The sequence below is a fragment of the Pecten maximus genome, chromosome 19 (assembly GCF_902652985.1).
Source record: "Pecten maximus chromosome 19, xPecMax1.1, whole genome shotgun sequence".
Lineage (NCBI taxonomy): Eukaryota > Metazoa > Mollusca > Bivalvia > Pectinida > Pectinidae > Pecten > Pecten maximus.
Genome location: NC_047033.1, coordinates 29,576,709 through 29,596,423, shown reverse-complemented (window position 1 = coordinate 29,596,423; position 19,715 = coordinate 29,576,709). Strand labels below are relative to the sequence as shown.

Here is a 19,715-nt window from a genome sequence, read left to right as displayed (position 1 = left end):
AACTTCATATGAAGGTTCCACTTGTCTCAAACTTCATAATGAATAGTCCGTTTCATTCAAAGTAAAATCTGAATGAACTGAGGGAATCACTTGGGTCACGTGATATTTTACCTGTATTTTTAGCCCGGACTATCGCTGTACATACGTGGTCTAGGTCAGAATAATCGGAAAACGACCATACCTCTTTCTAAGTCAATTAAAATTATATTATCAAGCATGATTAAATTGTCTAAGCATACAGTGAGGACATTAAGTATACCAAACTTTCCCACTGGAAAACAGACTTTGCAATTTGTTTCTTTGTGTGGAAAATGAAGCCTGTTTTTCATAACTTGTCCATTAAGCACTCACTTCTATGGTATTCCGTTAGGGCCAAATTTCCAATATCGCTCCTTCGCTCCTTCAACCTAAACGTGAAGGAGCGAAGTTCCATCGCTCCTTCGCCATCATATTTTCGCTCCTTCGCTGCTTCGCCATTGTATTTTTGCTCCTTCGCCATAGTGTTTTCTTCGATCCTTCGCCATCGTGTTTTGCTCCTTCGCGTTTAGGTCGAAGGGGCGAAGAAGCGATCTTGGAAATTTGGCCCTAACAGAACACCATATACTTCAGATTAAAAACCTCGATGTTTATAATATACATGTATCTCAAATAATAGTCTATAAGTGAGTGATTTTGCTTCTTGTTATCTTAACCACGGACAATGTACATACAGTCAAACCTGTCTATAGCGACCGCCCAAGGGGAGGCAGAAAAACGGTCACTATAGACAGGTTGCCTTTATAGACAGGTCAAAATTATTGCACCAACCAATTTACTTAAACCTGCCATAAATAAATTGTCATTGAACAGGGCATTCAGAAGACAAGTCAGAAGTTAAATAAATGCATAAACTTTATAAATCTGAAGGGTTTGATATTTAATGATTTGTGGACCCAAACACAAAATATAACTCAAAATGGTCTTATGGATAATTTTTTTTTAAACATTTTGTTCTGAAATAATGCTATATGTATCTATCAAATTATCTCCCTTTCTTTCATAAATAAAGAAAAAGAATACAGATATGACCAGTGTTTGTTATTGAAGTGATGTATCCTAGTTGTAATCACAAAATTAACTGACCGTGTCAAATGAAGCCACCTGTGCACAGTTGCAATGTACGCATGGTGACCCGACTCCTCTCTTACCGAGCCCCAGGCCAGGGCAGCTACAGTAACCGACAGTAATTATAGGCTAACAGGTGGTAGGGGTCTTTTGTTTGTATACTCAGGCCAGGGTTGTGGTGGTCCTTTGTTTGTATAATCAAGCCAGAGTCGATGTGTCTGAATTTTCCGGGGATTTTATGAGGGATGACTGCCGAGAGCAGAAGATGGCTGACAGAAATCGGTCGCTATAGAAAACAAATTAGCGACCGCCGTTCCGAAATCACCGGTCGTTAGCCACATTAGAGAGGTAGTCGCTATACAGAGGGTCGTTATATAGTAAAATCTCACGGGGAATCTTAAAATCGGTCGTTATAGACAGGCAGTCGTTATACACAGGGGGTCGTTAGAGCAGGTTTGACTGTACTAATATGTGTCCATGCTTCAAAAACAAAACAAAACCAAAACCAAAAACATGCATAAAACAAAAGATAATATACATAAACGTCGCAAGTTTTAATTGTAAATAGTTTATATATGTAGTGATACGGTTGCCTTCTAGCGCTTTAGTTCTGTCTGAACCGGCTGACTAGTTAAACCAGGGGTCGCAGGTTCGATCCCGATGGAGGTACACTACTTGCCGTTCTGTTACAGTACATTTGGTGCCGTTGACCACTCCAAGTGAAAAAAGCTATAGGAAAATGAGAGACTTCGTTGGGGATAAAACCTGGGTTAATGTGTGTTCGGGGCAGGTTTTAATTGTAAATAGTGTACATAGTGATAGAGCCGCCTTGCTTCTAGTGTCGGTGATGGGGGAATGTCCATTTAGCTCAGTCTGTAGAGCGGCGGAACAGTAAGCAAGGGTCGTGGGTTCGATCCCTCCGCACTTTTACGTTGTAAGTAGCATATGAAATGTGGCAGTAGAATAATGATGTCATTATGCAGTGCACATGTCATCACGGATATGATAAATGTGATCATCTGGAATCCGACAATGCAAAGTGAAGACAATGCTTGTCACATCAGGACAAACAATAAGAATTTCAGCTGATATACGTATAGATGTAATACATTGTGTTTACATGTTGTTGTTTTTTTTGTTTTTTGTTTTGTTTTTGTTTTTTGTTTTTTTTAATGGGGATGTACAATTTACAGTCCCTATGTATTGGATAAGGCCCTAATAATGGCCTAGTTTGTAGCATATTTTGCAGATGCGTTGTGTCATTATTTTAAATTAACATCCTCCCTCCCCCCCTCCCCCCCAAAAAAAATGATAAAAAAAAATAAAATCGGAAAATGTGGTACATGTTTTTAGACTGTTATTCTCATGTCCCTGTGTTTCCTTCTTAATTAATGGCGAGTCAGGTGATTATAGCTGCGCTGTTCTAAGGCTTTGTCTTAATTCATATTATTTCATGATTATAAGAGTGCAGCTCATCGCAGCTCTCTTTAAGACATCACGTGTATACATTATATTTCCAATCACGCGCCTCCAGTAGAGGCAGCCATGTTTGAAATCTCATTCCCTACACGACGAGATCTGACTAATTTCTCTCTCGTCAAAACAAATAACTGAAAGTTAGTTCAAATTGGTTAATTCTTAAAATATCTACACAACCCATGTCAAAGGCCTGATTCATTTAAGCATTGAACTGCTTTCAGTTGGAAGTTATGGGCTGATGAATGCCAACTGGACAAAGTCAAATTCAACATGAAGCACTTTATGCTTATATTTACATTTGACAACGACTTTTAAAGACTATATCCAGGAATTTTGTCTCTACGATGAATGATCAAATTAGTATCGTCAAAGACGGAACAGCATGTTCAACAGCCATCTTTCGTTATCGCCGACGTTACAATTATGACATCACTATGATAATGACGTCATAATAAAGATTTGGAAGTTATGGACTCGTAACCTTCAAGCGAGCTTGGTAAAGTTATATAGTGGGGCTGCAGTGTAAATGTAAATATTTAAAAATTACCAATGAATTTTGCGAATTTGATTGGCTTGAGATATTTCGTTGGTTACCTAAATTGGAACCCTCCCTGTTTCGGTGCTGATCAAATTGGATGCGAGAGTAGAATAAGAGGTTATTTTGCTGCATATGTGCGTTATATAGAACAGTTTTTCAATGTATTATCATTAGATAACAGCATTGTTAGCACAACTTTCCATGTTACAACCGAAAACCCTGAAATATTACTGACTTGAACACCCCATTCAGGAGCTTAATGGTACTGTATTGTCGTCAAGTGTGACGTCATAAGAATTCAACGTCAAAGATTTTGCCACTGATTCCCGCTCTTTCTCAGCGCGTATATTTTAAGAGTTTCGTCTTCCAGATTTTTGTGAAATATGTGATAATTTAAGGGAAACAATTCAATATCTTCAGTATTTTCTAAGTGGATATAGACTGTATTAACTGCAGTCGCTGTTCTATTTTATTTATTTAAAAAAAATATCAAAACTTGTATTTTATTAAGAAAACTTCACAATTAAAAAAATCTTACTGTGTCGACCTCTTTAAACCCTGACCTTAAATAACTAGATATTATGATTAACAAGGCACCATGAAAAATATAGCGCAAGTTATCATTGTACAGTGTGTATCGAAACATTTATGGGAATGTGGAGGTTTTTATTCAGTTTGTATTACTCTAACTTTCCAAAATCTTTGTGATGTTCTATTACAAAGCATACATTGAGGACGTTAAGTATTCCAAAATTCCCAGGGGGAAAACAGACTTAGTCATTTGTTTCTTTGTGTGGAAAATGAAGCCTTTTTTCACAACTTGTCCAATACGCACTCACTTCAGATTAAAAACCTGGATGCACCGAATATAAGGTTATGTCTACCGAATATAAAGACGTACCTACCGAATATAAGGATGTGTTTACCGCATATAAAGACATAACCACCAAATATAAAGTAAAAAGCACCGCATATAATGGTATAACTACATCATATAAAGACATAACCACCGAATATAATCATATTTGATCACCTAAGACAGCCCTGGCGTTCCATAATACTACATGATATAGACAATGTTATGTCCAATTTAACACAACTGATTGATGTTGGGTTGTAATACTTTGGTACCCAATGGTATCAACTTTAAATGAACTGACGTAAAATGTATTACTCTTATTGGTGGAGGTAACTTCCTGTGGTCGGGTAAGTAGCTCTGTGCCTTTTCATGTCCAATCAGTGATTCGAAACCTACATGTAGGTCACTATCGGGAAGACAGGGTCATTACCAACCACCAAAACTACATTTGTATCTATGCATATTTGATCTTGTTGAATCAATATGAAGAGAGGATATTTCCAAGTGGTAAAAGGTGTATTTCCATAATGAAAAGAAATTACAATAACATTTTAGTAATTCTTTAAACAGGTAGAACTGAATTACATGTAAACCGACTGTTTATTCCCTCTTTTTTCCCCAACAGTTGATGATGATCCAGGAGTGAGTAGAGCAAAACCCAACATATCAAGGTCAGTTGATGAGATTATAAACTGACATATTAATGATAGTAATTAAAATCTATAAAAACACAGTGTGTTTGTTGTGGAAATTCCTAATGGTGGTTATATCTCCGATTATTATATTGTAAAGAAACATTTCCTGGCCAGCAACTAAGGAAGTTTTTGTGAAGGCTCTCAATAACAACACATAATTTTCATAATGAATGGAAGACAGCATATATGTATTGTTTCATTAACAATAGATTTATTAACAGTATTTTATATTGTGTTTCTTTTTATTGCTATCACAGCCATTCGTCCATGACAGAGCCTGAACAGACCAAGCAAACACAAGGTATATTTTTAGGCATAGCCGTCTAATTTTGTTTTGGCCCCGGATATGACGCGACAGGTGGCGTTGCTGGTCAAGATTAAGTATGTGATTGGTCAATGTAGCGGTCAATGCAAAATGTAGATATGCAGTTAAAAACAAAACAAAGTTAAGATTGAATGCAAGCTTAATAATTGGATGTATCTTTTCAAATGACACATTAATAAGATCATATTCCTGATTCAAATGCAGTCTTATTATTACCAAAAATGATTCAAACTGATCTAATTTTGTTATCCGTGCTGAAACGCATTAGTTCGTTGATTTATTTCTCCAGCAGTATTACATTATATAACCACCAGCATTAAAACTATGACGTTTATCTTTTTTAAAGATATTTCTTGTTTGATAATGTTTTTTAGGTCACCTGAGACAAAGTCTCAAGTGACCTATTCTAATCCCCTTTTGTCTGTCGTCGTGCGTCGTCCGTCGTCCGTCGCCGGTCCGTAAACAATTTACATTTTCCACTTCTTCTCCAAAACCCCTAAACCAAATTCAATGAAATTTAGCAGGTAGCTTCTATGGCGAAAGGTCAAACAAAATCCTAAATTATATGGTCCCCACCCCCCAGGGGCCTGAGGGGCAGGGCTAAAAAGGGTCAAATTGACTAAAACTTTTAAAATCTTCTCTACTCTCAGATATGGTGGAGTCAAACACTCTTTATAGATGAAAGCGTCTTGTGGTGCTTTACCAAAATTGTAAATTTCATGACCCAGGGGTCTCACATTTGCCCCTGGGGAGAGGGTAAACTTTACTATAGTTTATATTGGGAAATCACATTTTTGACTTTTATTAGCTCACCTGGTCTGAAGGACCAAGGTGAGCTTATGCTATACTGTTACGTCCGTCGTCCGTCCATCCGTCCGTCCGTCAACAATTGACTTCTTCTTCATAACCGCTGTTCAGAATTTGACCAAATTTGGTCAGAAGAATCTCTATGGGTAGGGGACTCAAAATTGTACAAATGATGGGGCTGACCCCCCAGGGGCCTGAGGGGCGGGGCCAAAAGGGGTCAATTTAGCTATATTGATATAAACGAATTCTTCTCTGAAACCGAGCAATGGATATCACTCAAATTTGTCTGAAAGCATCGCTATTGGATGAGGATTAAAAATGGTACAAATGATTGGGCTGCATGACCCCCCAAGGGTCTGAGGGGTGGGGCCAAATGTGGTCAATTGGACTATATTGATATAACGACTTCTTTCCTGAAACCGAGCTATGGATATCGCTCATTTTTGCCTCGTAGCATCATCATTGGGTGGGGACTCAAAATTGTACAAATGATTGGGCTGACCCCCAGGGGCCTGAGGGGTTGGGCCAAATGTGGTCGATTTAGCTATATTGTTATAAACGACTTCTTCTCTGAAATCTAGCAATGGATATCTCTCATATTTCAATGATAGCATCACTATGGGGATAGTATTCCAAATTGTGCAAATGGTGGAGACCTACAATCCCCTGGGGCCTGAGAGGGATGGGGCCAAAAGGGGTTAATTTGTCTATTGATATAAAAGACTTCTGAAATCAAGCAGTTGATATTGATCATTTTTGCCAGGTAGCATCGCTATGAAATGGGGATTCAAAATTGTACAAATAGTTTGGCTAACCCCTGGGGACCTGAGGTCTTTCCCCACCCCTAAAGACTTATATTAGTTAATTTGTTATATTTTTGAAACCATTGATATCCCCACCCCATAACCATATACAGTAAACCTCCTATTAATTCGAACACGCGGATAGTTCGAACACACATTTTTTTCTAGAAAAACAGTAATTTTTTAGCTAGTAATAGTTCGAACACTGGCTGTTTATAACTGACACCATTTCGGATAGTTCGAACTTGTCAAATGAAGAACGTAAAGTAACATTTTTTCCGGCAAACTCCATTGAAAGCTCGCGACGACCCGGCCCCGATGACCGGCCCCGAAAAAATGCCAAGATTTAAATTTGATCAACAAGCACGTTTAGGTTATAAGATTGTATGCGTGATCATTAGAATGCGTCTGTGATTTAATATATGCCACATATTTTAGCTTTAATTCAGTTTTTGTTACATTGCCAAACACACCACGCACGAGACAGCTGATTGCCAAATTTAGGCCCCGACAATGTATAAATAACATGCGTATTTGTATTCGCGCTGTGTATGGCAAACTAAGAAATCGTCCGTGTATTTTCACATATAACTAGTGTTAACTTAACATTATGATTATTTAATTGTGACTGGACAATCTCTTAAGTATTGTCAATCAAGGTATTACCTGAAAACCAGCGACCTCATGCTAGGTAAGCAGGCCACGCGAGGTGTCGCTTGCGGTTAAGTTGAAAGGATCGGCTGCCCGATCGTGCCGAGTGACGTGAAGAGCATTCATATCCAGTCAAAACAATACACAGGTATCCCAATTAGTGATCGATAATTTTGCAGGTATCAACTATGTTTTGTAGATAATACGACTGGGCATATTTAAAAGCAGACATGTTGATGTTCTGACCTAATTTTACCAACACATATCGCCTATTTTTACAGCAGTGGTTTCGTAAACGCAACAGGTAATGAAGACTGCTTTGGATGTATTTAAGAGACCATTTATTACAATAATAAAGTGATAGTTTCTCATTCAGATAAAAAATATAATCATGCAAAGATTATACTGTACAAATGTTTAACTTTTGTGTCACAAATGAAACGTGTACTGTACTGTTTTGGGGCCTACTGTAGCCGATCCGCGAGCGGCTTCGCGCAAAAACCATCATAATTATCGCGAAATGAAGAACGTTTAACGATCAATTAATATTGAATTAAATGAAAAACTATCATTTTACTTACTTATAAATGTGCCATTGTTCAGGCCGCCGTTATTACGTATCATATTTACGGTGGATGTGTTTGTGTCTAATGATTTTACTCTGCCGAGATTTTCGCCGATATTGTCTCGAATAGTTCGAACTCACGCATATTTTCTGAAGCATAATTTCGAATAATTCGAACAGGTTCGTCAATATTTATTTAATTTTGTTCGAACTAACCGGAGGTTTACCACTGAATATAATCATATTTGTATTTCGTATAGCATTCTTGGCATCAAGAGATAAACAAAATAATGTTGGAAAAATAGCTGGGGTCTTTCCCCGCCTCTAAACCATTGAGATACCCACTCTTTAACCATAAATAGCATTCTTGGGCATGAAGAGATTAACACAATCATGTTGTAAAAATAGGCTCAGGGTCTTTCCCCACCCCTAGGGACTGGGATTCTTTGTTATAACTTTTGAAACCATTGAGATCCCCCCCCATAACCATATAAAGCATTGTTGGACATCATCAAATAAAGCTGTTAACAACATTATTTTGAAGTTTGATCAAACCAACCAGGTGAGCAATACAGGTCCTCTGGGCCTCTTGTCTCAAACTTCATATGTAGGTCCCCCTTGTCTCAAACTTCCTATGTAGGTTCACCTTGTCTCAAACTTCCTCTGTAGGTCCCTCTTGTCTCAAACTTCATATGTAGGTCCCCCTTGTCTCAAACTTCCTATGTAGGTTCCCCTTGTCTCAAACTTCCTATGTAGGTTCCCCTTGTCTCAAACTTCCTATGTAGGTCCCCCTTGTCTCAAACTTCATATGTAGGTTCCCCTTGTCTCAAACTTCCTCTGTAGGTTCCCCTTGTCTCAAACTTCGTATGTAGGTCCCCCTTGTCTCAAACTTCATATGTAGGTCCCCCTTGTGTCAAACTTCATATGTAGGTCCCCCTTGTCTCAAACTTCCTCTGTAGGTTCCCCTTGTCTCAAACTTCGTATGTAGGTCCCCCTTGTCTCAAACTTCATATGTAGGTCCCCCTTGTGTCAAACTTCATATGTAGGTCCCCCTTGTCTCAAACTTCCTATGTAGGTCCCCCTTGTCTCAAACTTCATATGTAGGTTCCCCTTGTCTCAAACGTCATATTTAGGTTTCTCTTGATCCCTTGTTGTGCCCATTTGATTGTGAGTCTTACGTACATAGAAAACAAAATGACTGACAGAAGTTAAGCTTTGATATTTTTGATTCGCAGAAAATTCATCTCGAATGTTTCTCTCAGATTTAATATGTCTCCTTGTTATCAGATCAATCACCCGTAAGGAGAGAAAAGAGCATGCATACAACAAATAAAGATCCCTCTTGGATCTTTTGTTGGTAAAAAAACATTCTAAAAAATTTGGTAAGAAAGTTTTTTAAACCTGTTAAAAGTTGATTTTGCATGAACCATTAATGAAGGTTTTAATTACATTGATTATGTTCATGCTATTTTTCAGGTTTGTAAGAAAATGGCTGCATCCTCATCAGACAATAGGGAAAAGGCCACAGCGATCCATAATGTACTGGTTGATCATTTGGATCGACATCTTGAGGACCAAGATTTCAAACGACTGAAAAATTGTTTTAGGAATTGTCCTTTTACTCCTGCAGACTTTAAAAGCATTCTGAATGTTAATGACCTATTTGAATGTCTTACCAAGTGTACGAACATAGATTTGGGAAGCTACGAAACGATTATATCAAAGTTGAATGTTATTAATCGTAAACAGGCTAGACATGTGGAGGAACAACAAAGACGAATTCAGGAAATCCTGGATGAAGGTAAGAATAATGTACATATATATATTGTTATACCTTTGTATCATACAGATCTTATTAGCTCACCTGGTCCCAAGGTGAGCTTATGTCATACCGTGGCGGCCGTCGTCCGTCCGTCAACAATTGACTTATTTGACTTTTTCTTCAAAACCTCTGATCAGAATTTGAACAAATTTGGTCAGAAGTATCCCTTTGGTAGGGGACTCAAAATTGTACAAATGATGGGGCTGACCCCCCAGGGGCCTCTGGGGCGGGGCCAAAAGGGGTCAATTTTGCGGTATTGATATAACCAGTTCTTCTCTGAAATCAACGAATGGCTATCGCTCATATTTGCCTGGTAGCATCACTATGGGGTGGGGATTCAAAATTGTACAAATGATGGGGCTGACCCCCCCAGGGGCCTGAGGGGCGGGGCCAAATGTGATCAATCGGGCTATAATCATGTAATTGACTTCTTCTCTGGAACCAAGCAATGGATATCTCTGATATTGTACTGGTAGCATCACCTTGGGGTAGGAATTTGAAATTGTACAAATGACGGGCCAACCCCCCTGGGGGCTAAGGGGCGGGGCCAAAAGGGGTCAGTATTGCAGAATTTATATAAAAGACTTCTGCTCTGAAACTAAGCAATGGATATTACTCATATTTAAATGGGGTAGCTTAGGGGTTGGGCCAAAAAAGGTCAACTTGGCTAAATTGATTTAAACAACTTAGCAATGTTTTGACTGGTAGCATCCTATTAGGGTATGGATTCAAAATTGCATAAAGGAAGGAGCTGACCCCCCAGGGGACAGGGGGCAGGGGGCAGGGTCAAAGGGGTCAATCGGTCTAAACAAGTTCTTCTCTGAAACTAAGCAATGGATATCACTCACATTTGTGTGGTAGCATCCCTATGGAGTCGTGCCAAAAGTCAATTTCATTTCATGGATTAATGCACTTTTTGGCATTTTTAGTATCAAAATAAAACCAATGTACATGTACTCATATAAAATGCTTATGATATATATTGACATAGCAATACCGGTGTCATGTGGGATTTGTATCCCCCATAGGATAAGTACCCGGATACCAAAACAGGCCATAGGATTAGTATCCGGGTACAATATTTGGCCATAGGATAAGTATCCGGATACAATAAATGGTCATAGGATAAGTATCCCCCCCATAGGAATTGTATCCCCCCCTAAAATTTATCATAAGGTAACAATGTAAGAATTTTGAAAATGTTTTTTTTACCGTTTAACTGCTTTAAAAGGTTGGACAATAAAGTATTATCATATAATTTCATTTTTTTTTTTCTCTTTCACTATTCAATAAAATTGATGAATTATTTCAAAACTGTTAAAAATCATTTGAATTGTTGATCAACCCTGATATAGTCACTGAAGCAGTAATAATTGAAACTTATACTGAATATAAAGTCTGCCCTGTACGTGTCACCTGGGGAAAGGTAAACCTGTTAGATGGCCCCAGGGAATATCTGTCATAGTTGACAGAGTGTTGTTTTAATCATTATTACCTATCACCTGTTCACCTATGTAGATGTTGGAGTGGGGTAAAAGAATATATCATTAAGTCATTCTTAAAAAGAACCTAAAACAACCAACATGAACTTTGAATTCATCAACCAAATCACAGATTTTCTTCTGGGTCCCACTGAAAAGAGGAAATAAATCATGATCTATGTGCTGTATAAAGATGTGTGCTTTTAAATCACTCAAGTGATCATTACTTTAAATTTTGAGTTTCATTTCTAGTGAATTAAAGAATTGACTTGTTATTATGTATTTAGGACATTTTCAAATGACACAAATATATGTTCTATCCAAAATTGTTAAAAATGTTCAAAGTCTGAAGAATTGCATATAGATGCAATATGAAATAGTGATAACACATGTTATCAAGTTTTTCTTTTTCTTTAAGTATTACTTCGTTCGTTAGGATCGTATTCAACAATTTCATCATATATGTAATAATGAATCAAAGTTAAACATACATTGCACACTTTATTTGTTTCATTGTGCTGACTGTTGAATTCATCTAGAAAAAAATATATGAAAAGTCGGTGATAGGAACAGAAATCATCAAAAACTGCATCAACAGCTGATTTCTGTCTTCTTCAAATGGAATAGTTTATTGTTTTCAATCAGACAATCATCAGTTAGAACAAAGATTTTATCAACATATATGTGAATGAATAAGTGTGTCTGAATACATACAGTTAATATTCAACCTAATCAATATTTTATTAGAATTTGTATCACCCCAACTTTATGTCATTTAGGCTGATTTCTATAGCCGTAGGATTTGTATCCCCCCTACTTTATGTCATTTAATCTGTTTTCTATAGCCGTAGGAATTGTATCCCCCCTAATTTATGTCATATTAGTTGATTTCTATACCATAGGATTTGTATCCCCCCTACTTTATGTCATGTAATCTGATTTCTATAGCCATAGGATTTGTATCCCCCCTACTTTATGTCATTTAATCTGTTTTCTATAGCCGTAGGAATTGTATCCCCCCTAATTTATGTCATATTAGTTGATTTCTATACCGTAGGATTTGTATCCCCCCTGCTTTATGTCATTTAATCTGATTTCTATAGCCATAGGATTTGTATCCCCCCTACTTTATGTCATTTAATCTGATTTCTATAGCCATAGGATTTGTATCCCCCCTACTTTATGTCATTTAATCTGATTTCTATAGCCATAGGATTTGTATCCCCCCTACTTTATGTCATTTAATCTGATTTCTATAGCCATAGGATTTGTATACCCCCTACTTTATGTCATTTAATCTGATTTCTTTAGCCGTAGGAATTGTATCCCCCCTACTTTATGTCATTTAATCTGATTTCTATAACGGCAGGATTTGTATCCCCCCTACTTTATGTCAGTTAAGCTGATTTCTATAGCCGTAGGATTTGTATCCCCCCTACTTTATGTCATTTAAGCTGATTTCTATAGCCGTAGGATTTGTATCCCCCCACATCTATGTCATTTAGGCTGATTTCTGTAGCCATAGGATTTGTATCCCCCCAACATTTATGTCATTTAGGCTGATTTCTATAGCCGTAGGAATTGTATCCCCCCTACTTTATGTCATTTAATCTGATTTCTATAGCCGTAGGAATTGTATCCCCCCTAATTTATGTCATATTAGTTGATTTCTATACCGTAGGATTTGTATCCCCCCTACTTTATGTCATTTAATCTGATTTCTATAGCCATAGGATTTGTATCCCCCCTACTTTATGTCATTTATGCTGATTTCTATAGCCGTAGGATTTGTATCCCCCCACATCTATGTCATTTAGGCTGATTTCTGTAGCCATAGGATTTGTATCCCCCCTACTTTGTCATTTAAGCTGATTTCTATAGCCGTAGGATTTGTATCCCCCCTACTTTATGTCATTTAAGCTGATTTCTATAGCCGTAGGATTTGTATCCCCCCACATCTATGTCATTTAGGCTGATTTCTGTAGCCATAGGATTTGTATCCCCCCAACATTTATGTCATTTAGGCTGATTTCTATAGCCGTAGGAATTGTATCCCCCCTACTTTATGTCATTTAATCTGATTTCTATAGCCGTAGGAATTGTATCCCCCCTAATTTATGTCATATTAGTTGATTTCTATACCGTAGGATTTGTATCCCCCCTACTTTATGTCATTTAATCTGATTTCTATAGCCATAGGATTTGTATCCCCCCTACTTTATGTCATTTATGCTGATTTCTATAGCCGTAGGATTTGTATCCCCCCACATTTATGTCATTTAGGTTGATTTCTGTGGCCATAGGATATGTATCCCCAATTATGTCATTTAATCTGATTTCTATAGCCGTAGGAATTGTATCCCCCCCCCCCTACTTTATGTCAGTTAAGCTGATTTCTATAGCCGTAGGATTTGTATCCCCCCTACTTTATGTCATTTAAGCTGATTTCTATAGCCGTAGGATTTGTATCCCCCCTACTTTATGGCATTTAAGCTGATTTCTATAGCCATAGGATTTGTATGCCCCCAACATTTATGTCATTTAGGCTGATTTCTATAGCCGTAGGAATTGTATCCCCCCTACTTTATGTCATTTAATCTGATTTCTATAGCCGTAGGAATTGTATCCCCCCTAATTTATGTCATATTAGTTGATTTCTATACCGTAGGATTTGTATCCCCCCTACTTTATGTCGTTTAATCTGATTTCTATAGCCATAGGATTTGTATCCCCCCTACTTTATGTCATTTATGCTGATTTCTATAGCCATAGGAATTGTATCCCCCCTACTTTATGTCATTTAATCTGATTTCTATAGCCATAGGATTTGTATCCCCCCTACTTTATGTCATTTAAGCTGATTTCTATAGCCGTAGGATTTGTATCCCCCCACATCTATGTCATTTAGGCTGATTTCTGTAGCCATAGGATTTGTATCCCCCCAACATTTATGTCATTTAGGCTGATTTCTATAGCCGTAGGAATTGTATCCCCCCTACTTTATGTCATTTAATCTGATTTCTATAGCCGTAGGAATTGTATCCCCCCTAATTTATGTCATATTAGTTGATTTCTATACCGTAGGATTTGTATCCCCCCTACTTTATGTCATTTAATCTGATTTCTATAGCCATAGGATTTGTATCCCCCCTACTTTATGTCATTTATGCTGATTTCTATAGCCGTAGGATTTGTATCCCCCCACATCTATGTCATTTAGGCTGATTTCTGTAGCCATAGGATTTGTATCCCCCCTACTTTGTCATTTAAGCTGATTTCTATAGCCGTAGGATTTGTATCCCCCCTACTTTATGTCATTTAAGCTGATTTCTATAGCCGTAGGATTTGTATCCCCCCACATCTATGTCATTTAGGCTGATTTCTGTAGCCATAGGATTTGTATCCCCCCTACTTTATGTCATTTATGCTGATTTCTATAGCCGTAGGATTTGTATCCCCCCACATCTATGTCATTTAGGCTGATTTCTGTAGCCATAGGATTTGTATCCCCCCTACTTTGTCATTTAAGCTGATTTCTATAGCCGTAGGATTTGTATCCCCCCTACTTTATGTCATTTAAGCTGATTTCTATAGCCGTAGGATTTGTATCCCCCCACATCTATGTCATTTAGGCTGATTTCTATAGCCGTAGGAATTGTATCCCCCCTACTTTATGTCATTTAATCTGATTTCTATAGCCGTAGGAATTGTATCCCCCTACTTGATGTCATGTACGCTGATTTCTATAGCCATAGGATTTGTATCCCCACTACTTTATGTCATTTAATCTGATTTCTATAGCCGTAGGAATTGTATCCCCCCTACTTTATGTCATTTAGGCTGATTTCTATAGCCATAGGATTTGTATCCCCCCTACTTTATGTCATTTAATCTGATTTCTATAGCCATAGGATTTGTATCCCCCCTACTTTATGTCATTTCGGCTAATTTATTTAGCCATAGGAATTGTATCCCCCCTACTTTATGTCATTTAAGCTGATTTCTATAGCCGTAGGATTTGTATCCCCCCTACTTTATGTCATTTAAGCTGATTTCTATAGCCATAGGAATTGTATCCCCCCCCCCCCCCCCCTACTTTATGTCAGTTAAGCTGATTTCTATAGCCGTAGGATTTGTATCCCCCCTAATTTATGTCATATTAGTTGATTTCTATACCGTAGGATTTGTATCCCCCCTACTTTATGTCATTTAATCTGATTTCTATAGCCATAGGATTTGTATCCCCCCTACTTTATGTCATTTAGGCTGATTTCTATAGCCATAGGAATTGTATCCCCCCTACTTTATGTCATTTAATCTGATTTCTATAGCCATAGGATTTGTATCCCCCCTCCTTTATGTCATTTATGCTGATTTCTATAGCCATAGGAATTGTATCCCCCCTACTTTATGTCATTTAATCTGATTTCTATAGCCATAGGATTTGTATCCCCCCTACTTTATGTCATTTAATCTGATTTCTTTAGCCGTACGAATTGTATCCCCCCTACTTTATGGCATTTAAGCTGATTTCTATAGCCATAGGATTTGTATCCCCCCACATTTATGTCATTTAGGCTGATTTCTGTAGCCATAGGATTTGTATCCCCAATTATGTCATTTAATCTGATTTCTATAGCCGTAGGATTTGTATCCCCCCTACTTTATGTCAGTTAAGCTGATTTCTATAGCCGTAGGATTTGTATCCCCCCTACTTTATGGCATTTAAGCTGATTTCTATAGCCGTAGGATTTGTATCCCCCCTACTTTATGGCATTTAAGCTGATTTCTATAGCCATAGGATTTGTATCCCCCCACATTTATGTCATTTAGGCTGATTTCTATAGCCGTAGGAATTGTATCCCCCCTACTTTATGTCATTTAATCTGATTTCTATAGCCGTAGGAATTGTATCCCCCTACTTGATGTCATGTACGCTGATTTCTATAGCCATAGGATTTGTATCCCCACTACTTTATGTCATTTAATCTGATTTCTATAGCCGTAGGAATTGTATCCCCCCTACTTTATGTCATTTAGGCTGATTTCTATAGCCATAGGATTTGTATCCCCCCTACTTTATGTCATTTAATCTGATTTCTATAGCCATAGGATTTGTATCCCCCCTACTTTATGTCATTTCGGCTAATTTATTTAGCCATAGGAATTGTATCCCCCCTACTTTATGTCATTTAGGCTGATTTCTATAGCCGTAGGATTTGTATCCCCCTACTTTATGTCATTTAAGCTGATTTCTATAGCCATAGGAATTGTATCCCCCCCCCCCCCCCCCCCCCTACTTTATGTCAGTTAAGCTGATTTCTATAGCCGTAGGATTTGTATCCCCCAAACTTTATGTCCGTCCGTCCGTTGTCTGTAGACGCATTTTGTCTGGACAACTCCTCCTAAACCGATGGGCCGATTTCATTGAAACTTCACACAAATATAGAGGACCATGTATAGATGTGCATGCCACTTTATTTTTCTCAAAATTACGGTTGCTATGGCAACTGGTCACTATAAACAGGTTTTCTGATAAGAACCATAACTTTAAGTGTGTCCGGACAACTCCTCCTAAACTAAATGGCCAATTTCAATGAAACTTCACACAAATATAGAGGACCATGTGTAGATGTGCATGCCAATTTATTTTTCTCAAAATTATGGTTGCTATGGCAACTGGTCACTATAAACAGGTTTTCCGATATATAAGAACCATATCTTTAAGTTTGTCCAGACAACTCCTCCTAACCGATAGGCCAATTCAATGAAACTTCACACAAATATAGAGGACCATGTGTAGATGTGCATGCCACTTTTTTTTTTTTTTTTTAATTATGGTTGCTATGGCAACTGGTCACTATATTACTGGGTTATCTTAATAAGCCTCTAATTAACAGTTCCAACTCACCATTGACTTGTGCAGATTGCAGGGGTATTAATCAGCCATTCTGGAGACAGTTCTAGTTCAAATTCTGTTTCCCTTCTTCCAAGGATGTTCCTGACCAAATTTGGTTCAAATTCATTAATAACTTTATGACTAGTAGCGATTTAAAGGATTAACCCTATTTTCCCTATTTGCCCCGCCCCTCAGGCCCCTGGGGGTTCATAGTAAAAATTTATACAAACTCTGTTCCCCTTCCCACAAGGATGTTCCTGACAGAATCTGGTTAAAATCCATTAAAAACTTTATGACTAGTAGCAATTTAAAGACTAATCTCTATTTCCCCTATTGGGCCCCTGGGGGGCCAGACCAACCGTTTATACAAAATTGGTTCCCCTTCACCCAAGGATGTTTCAGACCAAATATGGATCAAATCCCTTTATTCCTACAGAAGAAGAAGGATTTCAAAGAATTTGCTATATTTCCCCTATTGGGCCCCGCCCCTTAGGCCCCTGGGAGGCCAGACCCACCGTTTATACAAAATTGGTTCCCCTTCACCCAAAGATGCTTCAGACCAAATATGGATCAAAATCCACTGAGTAGTTTAGGACTAGTAGCGATTTAAAGGAAAAGTTGACGGACAGACGACGCACCATGCCATAAGCTCACTGGCACTTCGGGCCAGGTGAGCTAAAAATAGTAACCAAAGATAATTTGCCAGTCCCAATTACAGAAACAGTGAACAAACATGTAGAATCAAGTGATGTGAAGTACAAAATACATGTATGTAAGCAAGTACGACGTCTTCCGGGTGATTATCCAGGATCTTCGGGATCAGACCTTCTGCGCTTAAATTAACTAAATCGTCGTCTAGAAGGTATTGTTAATAAGTCCGAGTTCAACTACAATATTAGTGTTCAGCGGGTTTTTTGTGTGTGAAATGTTGGTGTTTTGTGATATAAAAATACACTCTAGATATATACTTTAATGGCGATGTCTGTTCACCAAATAAAGATTACGATAGATTCAAAATGGACACCACTTATTATTGTAATTCTTATATAAATATTCGTGAGGGATTTGAATTTGCGTTTGACTCTCCTCGCGAATTAACAGGAAAATAAATCCCACGCAAAATGTAAGTGATTTACAGTACTCATATTGCCAATATTCCATGTATGATTCTATACTGAAACCACGTAAGGGTCACATCTTTTGTTGTGCAAAAAATAACATTTTGTTATCTTTATCTATAATATTATCTATATTGCCTTTTGTTATACTAATACTATCAAAACATGTAAACTAGCTATCTTGTTACTTCGATAGAATATGAGTTTACCCACCCGTTACTGTTAGACCTTGTTTGTACCTATTTTGTTACTTTGATAGAACATGAGTATGCCCAACCGTTACTGTTAGACCATGTTTGTACCTATCTTGTTACTTTGATAGAACATGAGTATGCCCAACCGTTACTGTTAGACCATGTTTGTACCTATCTTGTTACTTTGATAGAACATGAGTATGCCCACCCGTTACTGTTAGACCATGTTTGTACCTATCTTGTTACTTTGATAGAACATGAGTATACCCACCAGTTACTGTTAGACCATGTTTGTACCTATCTTGTTACTTTGATAGAACATGAGTATGCCCACCCGTTACTGTTAGACCATGTTTGTACCTATCTTGTTACTTTGATAGAACATGAGTATGCCCACCCGTTACTGTTAGACCATGTTTGTACCTATCTTGGTACTTTGATAGAACATGAGTATGCCCACCAGTTACTGTTAGACCATGTTTGTACCTATCTTGTTACTTCGATAGAATATGAGTATACCCCGTATAGACCATGTGTAGATGTGCATGCCTCTTTCTTTTTCTCAAAATTATGGTTGCTATGGCAACCGGTCACTATAAACAGGTTTTCCAATAAGAACCATAATTTTAATGACATACTTAAGTTGGGGGGATACAATTCCTACGACTATAGAAATCAGCTTAAATGCCATAATGTAGGGGGATACAAATCCTACGGCTATAGAAATCAACTAATATGACATAAAGTAGAGGGGGATACAAATCCTATGGCTATAGAAATCAGATTAAATGACATAAAGTAGGGGGGATACAATTCCTATGGCTATAGAAATCAACTTACCCTGGTATATGACATAAAGTTGGGAGATACAATTCCTACGGCTATAGAAATAAGCCTTAATGACATAAAGTAGGGGGGATACAAATCCTTTGGCTATAGAAATCAGCCTAAATGACATAAAGTAGGGGGGATACAATTCCTACGGCTATAGAAAACAGATTAAATGACATAAAGTAGGGGGGATACAAATCCTATGGCTATAGAAATCAGCTTTAATGACAAAGTAGGGGGGATACAATTCTTATGGCTATAGAAATCAGCTTAAATGACATAAAGTAGGGGGGATACAAATCCTACGGCTATAAAAATAAGCTTAACTGACATAAAGTAGGGGGGGATACAAATCCTATGGCTATAGAAATCAGCTTTAATGACATAAAGTAGGGGAGCTACAAATCCTACTGTTATAGAAATTAACTTAATTAATTAACAAATGAGGGGATACAAATGCTATGGCTATAGAAATCATACTGAAATGACATAAGTTGGGGGGGATAGAATTCCTATGGCTATAGAAATCAGCGTACATGACATC

The 19,715-nt window shown here is 37.7% G+C and overlaps 1 long non-coding RNA gene across 1 annotated transcript in view; it reads left to right on the top strand.

Annotated features, from left to right (window-relative positions):
* The window catches only part of LOC117318151, a 42,306-nt gene that overhangs the window by 13,569 nt on the left and 9,022 nt on the right, over positions 1–19,715 (top strand). The window contains exons 4-6 of the long non-coding RNA XR_004530303.1: positions 4,606–4,651; positions 4,933–4,976; positions 9,303–9,627. This is a non-coding gene — a long non-coding RNA (uncharacterized LOC117318151). The remainder of the gene's footprint in view (positions 1–4,605; positions 4,652–4,932; positions 4,977–9,302; positions 9,628–19,715) is intronic.